This window comes from Anolis carolinensis, chromosome 5 (genome assembly GCF_035594765.1).
Source record: "Anolis carolinensis isolate JA03-04 chromosome 5, rAnoCar3.1.pri, whole genome shotgun sequence".
NCBI classification, from domain to species: Eukaryota; Metazoa; Chordata; class Lepidosauria; order Squamata; family Dactyloidae; genus Anolis; species Anolis carolinensis.
Genome location: NC_085845.1, coordinates 65,462,631 through 65,474,806, shown reverse-complemented (window position 1 = coordinate 65,474,806; position 12,176 = coordinate 65,462,631). Strand labels below are relative to the sequence as shown.

The 12,176-nt window shown below is 42.5% G+C and overlaps 1 protein-coding gene across 25 annotated transcripts in view; it reads right to left on the bottom strand.

Moving 5' to 3' along the window:
• tenm3 (teneurin transmembrane protein 3) overlaps positions 1 to 12,176 on the bottom strand; it is a 1,793,546-nt gene that overhangs the window by 195,862 nt on the left and 1,585,508 nt on the right. The gene's annotated exons all lie outside the window — the stretch shown is intronic.

Sequence of the window (12,176 nt, the reverse complement as noted above, 5' to 3'; positions counted from 1 at the left end):
CAGCGAAGGCTCGCAATTTGTATGTTTCTTTTCCCACTTTCAATCCTTTTAGATTTGCATCATTCCTTATATCATTTAGTAGAATTTCTAATGCTAGTATAAATATGAGCAGGGATAAAGGACATCCCTGTCGCGTACCTCTTTCTGATTATAGCATTCATAATATTCGATAATGTCTATTAAGTTCCTCACATTGTCCTTAATGTTCCTATTAGGTAGGAACCCAGTTTGATCCTCCTCAATCCATGTTGTTAAGTATTCTTTTAGTCTTTCCGCAATTATTGTCATAAAGATTTTATAATCAATGTTTAATAGCGATATCGGTCTATAATTTTTGACATTTGTTAAATCGACATTTTCTTTTGGGATCATAACTATATTTGCCTCTTTCCATGAATTTGGTATCTTACTCTGGTGTAGGGCTTGATTCATTATAATTTTTAGGTGAGGTATCAATTCTTCTTTTAATTTTTTATAATATATTGCCGTTAAACCGTCCGGGCCTGGAGTCTTGCTGGTGTTCAGTTTATTTATTGCAGTATCTATTTCTGTTTCTGTGATGTCCTTATTTAGTATTTTTCTTTGTGCCTCTGTTAATCATGGAATGTTTTGTTTTCCTAGGTATTTCATTGTGTCTTCATTTCTAATATGATCCTTTGTATACAGTTTTTCATAGTACTTGTTGAATTGCTTCAGGATTTCATAATCTGTGGTGTAAGATCTTACTTCCTCGTTGATTTGGGTTATCCAGCTTTCTTGTTTCCTTTTCCTTAGCAAACATGTCAGCCATTTCCCAGGATTGTTTGCGTTGTTAAAATGATATTGTTTTATAAATTTCATTTCTTTTGCTCTTTGTTCCATCTCTAAGTTCTGTCTTTGTCTATGCAAAATCTCTAATTCTACTTTAAGTGATCCAGTTTGGTTGTCTTTTCAGTTCTTTTTCTGTTCTTTCAATTTCCTTTTGTTTAATTATCTTCGCATTGTTTTTGATGTTGTTTAGTTGAATAAAATTGCCTCGGATCACAGCCTTGCTGGCATCCCAGGTGGTACATTTGTCTACATCCGGTGTATCGTTCAATTCAAATTATTCCTTTATAAGTTTTTTACACTTATTTACGTCTTCTTCTGATCTCATTAAATTTTCGTTTAATCTCCATTTCCTACTTTTTGATGTTTGATTTATTTGGATTTCCATTGGATAATGGTCTGTGTCCATCCTCGGGAGGATTTTAATTTTCTTTATTTTTGAGGTTAATGTTTTGGTCGTCCATACCATATCAATTCTTGACCAATTTTTATATCTATTGGAGAAGAACGTATAGTCCTTCTCATTTGGGTGGTGCTTCCTCCAAGCATCTTCAAGGTCAAGTTCTTTTTTAAAGTTTATAAAGTTCATTGGTAATTGACCTGTTTTGGGGTTTTTCGTCTTTTTCCCTTGGTCTGATTTGTCCAACTTATCTTTCCAGCACTCCATTAAAGTTCCCCATCAACATTAAGTCGTCATATTCCTGATTTTCGATTAGGTCCATCAGTTTCTTGACAAATTTACTTTTGGGTCCGTTGAGGGCATAGATGTTGCATATTAATAGTTTTTTCCCTCCTTTATCAATTTTAATCCCCACTATTCCTCCTTCTGAGTCTTTAAATGTCAATTGTGTTGAATGTTTTTCTTTTATGTAAATAACTACTCCTTCCTTTTTGTCCAGGGCCGCTGAATAATATTTGTTCCAAATTTGTTTTTGTGACAGTAAAGTTACATATTTCTGTGAAATATGGATTTCTTGAAGGGCAATGACATCATAGTTGCCTTTCTTTACATAATTTTTTCCCCTTTTTTGGGGGGAATTCAGTCCATTCGCGTTGTTTGAGTAGCATTTTAAGTTCCATTCCATTTTACTTTCTTTCATCTCCTCCTTTACCTTCCTCATCCTCTTCTTCCTCCTGTTCTTCTTCTTCTTCTTTCACCACTTCTTCTACTTCTTCCACCAAATCTAAGTTTGTTGCTGCTAGTCCATAGAGTAATTCCATTTTTTGGGTGATACCTCTCTGGCTCTTTTGTTCGGTTTTCCTTGCTCTGGTGTTTTATTTCCTCTGGTGTCTTTTTCAGTCTTTTATAGATTTCCCTCGCCTTTACCTCAGAAGTTAGCCAGAACCTTTCACCTTTATATGTAGTCATTATCCCTTCATTTTCCGCCCAGCGGAATCTAATCTTTAGTTCCTTTAATTCTTCCGTTAGAAACATATACTTTCTCCTTTTCCTTAACGTTGTCGAAGATATTTCTTTTAAAATGATTCTATATCCTTTCTTTAATTCCCACAATTGTGTTCACACTCTGATCTCATCGCGTCTTTATTTGATTCCTTTCTTTGCCCCTTTTGTGGCTTGCCTTTCTTTCCTCTTTTACGGATGGCTGTCACTTCCCAGTTTCTGTATAGCCTCAGTGGGGCTTCTGCGCATTTATGGGATGTATTGCCCTTACCTCTGTTACTTCCTCAATCTCACGAGTCCGCCTCTTCTCGCGCATGCACCTTCTGCTCTCACTCACACCCATCCTTGCGCACTCTTCCATCCTCCTTAGCCTCTGCGTCTTAGTGCCCAAGCCAGCCCCCCCCCCCGGCGTTTGTTTTGATTGGGGCTCTCTTTACAAGGTCAGTGATTTGGTCCCGGTTCTTCCTTCCTTCCTAGTTGACTCTGCAGTTTTGTTTAACTATTTATGTCCGAGATTCAAATTTCGTATTTTCACACCCCTTGTTATTGGGGGGGGGAGGCTTACCGTTGGCAGCTATGTTAAGGTCCTTCCCTCCCTCCCTCCCTCCCCCCGTGCCTATTATTTCTATTCATTCTTTCCTCGAGTGTCCAATTATCGTTCCCTCAGGCTGAACCAATTGAAAAGAATCCTTCAAAATGGGACAAGCAGGTGCTCTTGCTACATCCTTGGAAGCTGCCGTTAATATGGTGTCAAAGCCAGAGCGGATCAAAGCGACCTTGTCCATAAAGAACCGAGCAAATGCTTCACAGCGGGCCGCTGAGTTGTCAGGGACCCTGTCTTGAGGGACGGGATATAACAAACCTCTGACAACTCAGAACAGCTCCGCTGGACGGTTCTTTGCAGACGCAATATTACCTGCAAAGAAAGTTCTTTGCAGTGTCTATTGCCGTGGCATATGCCCTAAGATAGGAACTCGCTCGGCTCTGAACGTGTCAGGACCCAGGCGCAGAGCACCAATAACCATGCACAGAGGCCAGAAACTATTTAATATCTTTATTGAAGGATTATATAAGGTTAATAAAAATAAGTGTAGAAAATAGTCCAGAAACAGACCTTTCAGGAAAGGTCAAAATTAGTCCAAAGAAACAAGGTCCAATATGAAATATTAAGGTCCAAAGTTGTAATCCAATAACCGAAACACTCACTTTGCCAGGCAAAGTGAGGGGAGATGACAAGGTCCTTTAGTCCATGAACTTGAGCAAGGCTGGAAATAACTTGGTACGCGAAAACAAGGCTTGAAACGTGGCACAAGGTAACGAGGAACAAGAACAAGGTCCGTGGAATTACTTGGTAGAATCCGTGGAACTAGGCAAGGTTTAGTCCTGGAGAACGAGGCAAAGTCCGAAGGTAAACAAAGCTGGGAAGCAGGAGCGAAGGCTTGGGATCATGGCAAGGCTTAACAGGAACGGAGCGCGCTGTCCAGACACAACTCGCTCCGGAGGCTGACGAATTGACTCCGCAAAGTCACAACGCGGGTAAAACGCCTATATCGAGTCTAACTTTCTCACCAAGAGCAGTTCTCTGGGAACCAGAAACGAAAGCTAATCTTTGAGACCAGATGTTTGACTCCTTAAAGATTCTCATGGAAAGCAGACTTAATTGGCAGAATTCTTAGCAGCTATTCTAGCACTCCTGCGCGAGGCTGCTTCCAAACCTCTCTGTTGTTTACAAAACTCGTGGCGAGAGAACACAGGAGATGTAGGCTCAGGGTTTGTTGAACATACTTCTGGAACACAACTCTCTTGCAGGTGCAAGGTTCCCAGATCTGGCTGGGAAGAATCTGGCTGGGAAGAATCCAGTTCTGGCTGGAATGGAGGAAAACCCAAGTTTTCCTCTTCATCAGGCATCACAATGCCTTGAGCAGGACTACATGGCCCATGAGTCATCACAGAACGCCACGTGCTCTCTAGTTCCCTCTTCTTTCACTTCATCGCTGCCAGCTCCTCGGTAAACCAAGGAGATGGTTTAGCTCGGGTACTCAAGAGGGTACGTTCCGGAACGATCATGTCTATTGCCCAAGTCGTTTCCCTGTTACAGAGAGTGACCAGGGCATTGACAGAATCACTAACCGAGTGAAACATTGTGGGAAGTTCTGGGTGGTATTGGGACACCAAGTCACCTTGTCTGTCTCCTGAAGAATCTGTATAATGGCCAAGTACAACAGGGTTGTATACTCTTACCCTACCTACTCAACTTGTATGAAGAATACATCATGCAACAAGGCTGGAGTTAAAATTGCTGGAAGAAACATTAACAACCTTAGATATGCAGATGATACTACTTTGATGGCTGAAAGCAAGAAGAAGCTGAGCAGCTTTATAACTAAAGTGGAAAAAGAAAGTCCAAAAGCTGAGTTGCAGTTAAACATCAAAAAAATCAAGATGGCAACCAGGCTGATTGATAACTGGCAAATAGAGTGAGAGAACATGAAGGCAGTGACAGACTTTATATTTCTAGACACGAAGATTACTGCTGACGCAGACAGCAGCCAGGAAAGCAGAAGACGTTTACTTCTTGGGAGGAGAGCAATGACCAATCGCAATAAAATAGTGAAGAGTAGATACATCACATTGGTATAGAAGGTCCGCATAGTTAAAGCAATGTTATTCCCCGTAGTAACCTATGGGTGCGAGAGCTGGACCCTTTGGAAGGCTGAGTGAGGGAAGATAGATACCGTATATACTCGAGTATAAGCTGACCTGAATATAAGCCAAGGCACCTAATTTTACCACAAAAAAACTGGGAAAACATGGACTCCAGTATAAGCCGAGATACCAATAAAATTACATTAATTGAGGCATCAGTAGTTTAAATGTTTTTGAATTTTTACATCAAACTGTAATTTAAGATATGACTGTCCAACACTGATTAAATCATTATTTTCGTCTTCTTCAATGTAAATGTCTCCATTTAATAATAGAGTGAAATAATAAGTGTAACAATACCAATAATAATAGAGAAAAATAATAAATGTACCATATATACTTGAGTATAAGCCAACCTGAATATAAGCCCACCAGGACCCTCACCCGAGTATAAGCTGAGGAGGTTTTTTTTTCAGTCCTAAAAAAGGGCTGAAAAAAGGCTGAAAAAAGGGCTGAAAAACTCGGCTTATACTTGAGTATATACAGTACTTTTGAACTGTGGTGTTGTAGGAAAATTCTGAGTGTCTTGGACCGCAAGATCAAACCAGTCCATACTCCAGGAAATAATGCTCGATTGCTCACTGAAGGGAGGGATGTTAGAAGCAAAGATGAAGAACTTTGGCCACATCATGAGAAGACAGGAAAGCTTGGAGAAGATAATGATGCTGGGGAAAATGGAAGGAAAAAGGAAGGGGGGCAACCAAAGGCAAGATGGATGGATGGTATCCTTGACCTTGAAGGAGCTGGGGGCGGTGACAGCTGAAAGGAAGCTCTATCCATGAGGTCATGAATAGTCAGAAGTGAATGAACGAATAAATAACACTCAGTGTAATGAATGTGTAATCTGTTATTTACTTAAAAGAAAGTCCTGCTAAACTTGGGTATCAGATTACAGCCCAAGTATCTCAAGAGTTTGGAACAATATTTATAATTAATAGAAAATACTATTTCTACATATTTCATTTTTATTTTACTTGGGAGTTGAAGAGGTTATCTAACTACAAACAGCAGGATTTATTTCTAAATTATTCATTAGCTATTTTAGGGATACAATTCTTTATTAACAAGGAACATTATGATAGGCAGTGTTTTGGGTGGCACTCTTTCTCAGACTGGAGCTTTAGAACCTTAGGCAATATTCCAAATTTAGATCGATCTATTTGTGCTTTAACCTCCCACATTAACGGAAAGTAATTGTAATAAATACTGATGTGAGAACATCATGACTAGCAATGATCCAATTTGATCAAGCTTTTATAAAACACATGGAAAATTCAACACATTAAACGATCACATATATGACAGAGGCATTTTCTGCTTTGCTGAAGCATATTCAACTATCATCTATTAAATGTTTATACACCCTTTGGCTTCAAATAGATTGTACTCCTGTGGAGCATCAGCCCTCAGTAAATGGATTCAGTTCTTCCTATAAAAGATTAATACCTGTTTTCACAGAGGCTTAATCAATATTAAAAGAAGTCATTCCATTGAAAATCACACCAATAAAAGCACATAATTGTCTACTAACACAAATGCTTCATCAAGCCTGAATGACTTCTAAACCTTCCATGCACCTTGCTCTACTATGCGGATGACTTAGAAAACGGTATATAACAGGCAAATGTTTTTGATAAAGTTTCGGTTTCTTAACTGTTAGTATGTTAATTAAATGATTCAGTGTGCTGAGATATTGGCCTACAATTAATTATTTGAATAGTCTCCTCCTTTCAATGTAATACAATTAAGAGATAATTTAATACAATGCCAGGTTCCTAACTAATTACAGCAGAATCCTAAGAAAAGAAGAAAGGTAACCTTGGCAAATTACTTAGAATGTTATCTCACATCATGCAGCATTACTGGGTGCCATCATAAATTCTCTAACATATTAAATACAATATCACCAATTAATGTGACGTCTTTGTTTCATAACTAATAGGAGTTTTGATTGTTACTTATTTATTTTAGCAAACATATTGTACTTTTATTCTGTTTTGTAACAGTATTGTGCCATAGACAAAATGCCCCACCAAACAGATTCATCTAATCAAAAGCATTTCCCCATAATATGAATTTGATATTTCATCTTATTTTAGACTTATAGATACTTGGTCTTATCTCAAAGTGATTTTTTTTGGTTTCGTGTCAAAAGCATTGCATACAAATACATTTTAAAATGATGGGGGGGGGGGGGGGGGAGGAAGGAAATCACAAACAACTAAATAGTTTTAGACCAAAAGCGGGCAACAGCAACCGCATTGTCCGTAGCTTTAAACAACTCCTCCTCCGTACATGAGGCAGGACATTGTGGGCAAGCATACATATGCTGAGTTGTTTGTTCTGCTCCACAGTCACACAAGGTGGAGGATTCCTCCAGGTAGTGCCACCTTGCCAAGTTGTCTTTAGATCTGCCCACTCCACTTCTGAGTCTGTTTAGGGACTTCCAAGTTGCCCATTCTTGGTTTGCCCCTGGAGGAGGACCCTCATGGGGGGCCAGCCAGTTGGAATTGCCAGGTTTAGCTTCCCAGAGGGGCACCCTTGCTGTTGCTGGAGGAGCATCAAGAGGAATGGTGGTTCTCATGAAGCCCTTCCTTGATTTGAGTCTGGTGGGAGGGGGCTTATAGTCATGCAGTGGGTGGCTTTCACAATTTTTGACCTTATTTCTCTCACAGTTAGCAGCCACTTCCCGTCGCACGTCAGGTGGGGCAATGCCAGCTAACTTGTAGTTTATCAACAGGTGTAGGTTTAAGGCATCCTGTGATTATTCTGCATGTTTCATTTAGTGCTGTGTCCACCTGCTTCGCATGGGCAGACCTTTGGCATACAGGACAGGCGTACTCAGCAGTTGGGTAAGACAAGGCCAGGGCTGATGTTCTCATTACTTGTGGGTCTGCACCCCATGCGCTGCCAGTCAGTTTCCGCAGGATGTTGTTGCGTCCAGCTACTTTGTGCTTGGTGTTCATGCAGTGTTTCCTATATGTTAGTGTTCGATCTAAGGTGACACCAAGATATTTAGGATGGAAACAGTGTTCGAGCTCTTGGCCTTCCCAAGTAACTTTCAGTTTCCTGTTGGCTTCACAGTTACGTAGGTGGAAAGCACACACTTGTGTCTTGGCAGGGTTAGGCTTCAGGTGGTTCTCTTTGTAGTAGCTGGAGAGATCTTTCCAGGCATTAGTAAGTTGGTTTTCAACTGTTTCAAAATCTTTTGCTTGTGTTGTAAGGCCAAGGTCATCAGCATACAAAGCTCTTTGTGAGTGGTGGTAGTGGCTGATCGTTTGTGAAGATGTTAAATAAGGTCGGTGTAAGAACACTGCCTTGGGGTAAACCATTCTTTTGCCTCCTCCATCTGCTTTTCTGGCCCTGAAACTCCACATAGAAGTTGCGGTTTTCTAGGAGGGTCTGGACAGTTTTCGTAAAGTCAACGGGTGATATGGTAGACTATGGTAGCATTTTTCCATGTTGCACCATGTCATAGGCTGCCGTAAGGTCCACAAAAACTGTTCCCATAATGCAGCCTTTCTCATCACTTTCTCAAAGTGATAAGACCAATTATCTAAATCATCTGGACTTATGTCAGAGCTGTGTTATTAGTTCAATGTGAACCAGGTGTCTTATGGCATGCAGAGAATCCAAGTAAAGCCCAGACAAAGCAGCAGATTGGCAACCCTCCTTCTCAGTCATTTGTAGTAGAACATAGTACCTCTACCATTCAGTTTTAGTGACAGTACCCTTAGTCAGACTGATTACGATTAATGTGAAACTACTGATATGTAAATTTTGAGGTTTATAGTCAATGAAGGGATCCCCTTTCAACGACACAGATCTTTCATATCTGCCTGCATCATTCCTATCCAATGCTTTTTAACAACCAGCATCCATAAAATCAACTGGAAGGTATCAACATGTAAATTGTCACGACCCAGGCTACAGAGCACCAATAACCATACGCAGAGGCCAGATTCTAACTAATATCTTTATTAAGGAAATATTTAAGGTTAATAAAAACAAATGTAAAAGTTAGTTCAGAAGCGGACCTTTCAGGAAAGGTCAAAATTAGTCCAAAAAAGCAATGTCCAATAAGAAATATTATGGTCCAAAGTTGTAATCCAATAACCGAAACACTCACTTTGCCAGGCAAAGTGAGGGGAGATGACAAGGTCCTTTAGTCCATAAACTTGAGCAAGGCTAGGAAATAGCTTGATACTTGAAACAAGGCTTAAAACGTGGAACAAGGTAACTAGGAACAAGAACAAGGTCCGTGGAATAACTTGGTAAAATCCGTGGAACAAGGCAAGGATTGATCCTGGGAAACAAGGCAAAGTCCGTAGATAAACAAAGGCTGGGAAGCAAGGCGAAGGCTGGATAGCAAGGCAAGGCTTGAGCAGGAGCGAGGCTTGAATCGGAGCGCGCTGTCCAGACACAACTCGCTCCGTAGGCTGACGAATTGACTCCGCGAAGATACTCCGTGGGTAAAACACCTAAATAGAGTCTAACTTTCCCACCGAAGCAGTACTCTGGGAAAAGAAACGAAAGCTAAACTCTGAGACCAGATGTTAAACTCCTTAAAGATTCTCACGAGAAGCAGTCTTAATTGGCTACATTCTTAGCTGCAATTCTTGCACTCCTGCGCGAAGCTGAATCCAAACTTCTCTGTTGTTTACAAAACTCCCGGCGCAAGAACACGGGAGAAGTAGGTTCTGGGCTTGTTTGACATACTTCTGGGAGACAACTTTCTTGCAGGTGCAAGGTTCCCAGATCTGCCTGGGAAAGATCTGGCTGAGAGGAATCCAGTTCAGACTGGGAAGGTAAAAAACCCAAGTTTTCATCTTCATCAGGAATTACAATGTCCTGAGCAGGACTACAAGGCCCATGGGTCATCACACTATCCCCCTCCTCAAGGCCCCTCCCAAACTGGGGCCCTCTCCCCGAGGCGCGAGGTCGCGGCTTGGCGGGATAGGTCTGATGAAAGCGACGGGTTAGATCAGGAGCATGGACTGTGGAGGCGTCTTCCCAAGAGCGTTCCTCAGGGCCAAAACCCACCCAGTCAATGAGATATTGTAGGCGGCGGCGGTGAAAGCGAGAATCCAAAATGTCCTCAACCTCGAACTCCTCCTCCCCATTCATCAAAACAGGAGGGGGGGCCGGTTGGTCTGTATCAGGTCGCACACCATCCGCCGGAAGGAGCAGGGAACGGTGAAACACTGGGTGAATGCGCATTGAACGCGGAAGTTGGAGTTTGAAAGTCACGGGGTTTAATTGCGCCACCACTGGATAGGGGCCAATGAAACGGGCATCTAACTTCCGGCAAGGGCGGTGGGAGGGCAGAAAGCGAGTGGACAGGAAAACCCGATCTCCTACCTTGATTTCGGGGCCCGGCTGGCGATGTTTGTCAGCGTGGCGTTTATAGTCCTCCTTGGCTTGGTCCAGTTGCTGGAGCAAAAGTTGTTGCACCGCTGTGAGTTCCTGCAGCCAATCCTCTGCTGCGGGAACTTCTGAAGTTTCAATGACAGGGGGAAAGAAACGTGGGTGGAAGCCGTAGTTTGCAAAGAACGGCGTTTCTTTTGTAGAAGCTTGAACTCCATTGTTGTAGGCAAACTCAGACAGTGGTAACAGAGAAGCCCAATTGTCCTGTTGGTAGTTTACATAACAGCGAAGATACTGCTCCAAGGTGGCATTGGTGCGCTCCGTTTGCCCATCTGTTTGAGGATGATGAGCTGAAGATAAACGAGAGTCTATGCCCAATAGTTTTTGTAGTGCCTTCCAAAAACGAGAGGTGAATTGAGAACCACGGTCTGTGACTAAACTCTTGGGCAATCCATGTAGTCTGAAAACATGTTGAAGAAATAGATCCGCAGTCTCTTTGGCCGTGGGGAGACCTTCACAGGGTATGAAATGGGCTAACTTGGTGAAAAGGTCCACCACCACTAGGATCGTGGTGAATCCACAGGAAGGTGGTAGGTCAGTGATGAAATCCGCAGAAATTATTTCCCATGGGCGAGATGGGGTAGGAAGGGGATGTAGAAGCCCTGAGGGTTTCTCCCTTCTTATCTTGGAGCGCTGGCATACTGGGCAGGTGTTAACATATTTTTCCACATCTTTGCGGATCTTGGGCCACCAAAAATCCCTTAGGATCAGATGCATGGTTTTAAATAGTCCGAAATGCCCTGCTGGTTTGCAGTCATGACACAGACGAAGCGCTTTTTCCCTGCCCGGTCCGGGTGGGATATAAACATGATTTCTATAGCAAAGCAGTCCATCTTTAAGCGAAAAGGGAAAATGCAGACCTTGACGAAGTTGGTCCTGCGCCCAGGCATCTGCTTGCTGACTAGCCCTGATTTCTTGAGCACAGATGGGTCCTGGAGTAGAGGAAGTTGAACCAATGGGAGTGGATTTGGTGTTCCCCACTGTGAGCGTGGCAAAGTTCTCGGGTTGTAGCAGTTGGGATTCAAAGGTCTCCTTGCGTCCTGCAGCGTATTCCGGTTTACGTGACAGGGCGTCTGCTTGCTTGGTTTGGGCTGGGGTCACATAATGGATCTGGAAGTTGAAACGTTCAAAGAATAAAGCCCAACGTTGCTGCCTCTGATTTAGTTTGCGGGCAGTTCTTAGATGTTCTAGATTACGATGATCAGTGTGGACTTCAATGGGAAATTTGGCCCCTTCTAGCCAATGTCTCCAAGTTTCAAAGGCTGCCTTTATGGCCAGTAGTTCTTTTTCCCAAATGGTGTAATTCCTCTCTGGTGTGGTTAGTTGACGAGAGTAAAAGGCACAGGGATGGAGGTGATCTCCCACCGGTTGTAAGAGTACAGCCCCAATTGCCACATCAGAGGCGTCCGCTTGCACCACAAAAGGGGTTCCAGGATTTGGGTGCTGTAGAATTGGCTGGGAGGTGAATAGTTTCTTTAGTTGCTGGAACCCTTTCTCTGCTTGATCAGTCCAGCGGAAAGGCTGCTTTCCACGGATGCAGCTAGTGATGGGGTCGGACCAGCGGGCAAAATCTGGAATGAACTTGCGGTAATAGTTCGCGAACCCCAAGAAACGCTGCACCTCTTTCTTGTTAGTTGGCGCCCGCCATTCCAATACTGCTGAAACCTTGGCTGGATCCATGGAAAGCCCTAGAGGCGAGATGCGGTAACCAAGGAAATCTACTTCTTGTAGATCAAAGGCGCATTTTTCCAGCTTGGCATAAAGTCCATGATCCCGCAATCGTTGTAACACCATTTTGACGTGGTTCTCATGTTCTGATTGTGATCTAGAAAAC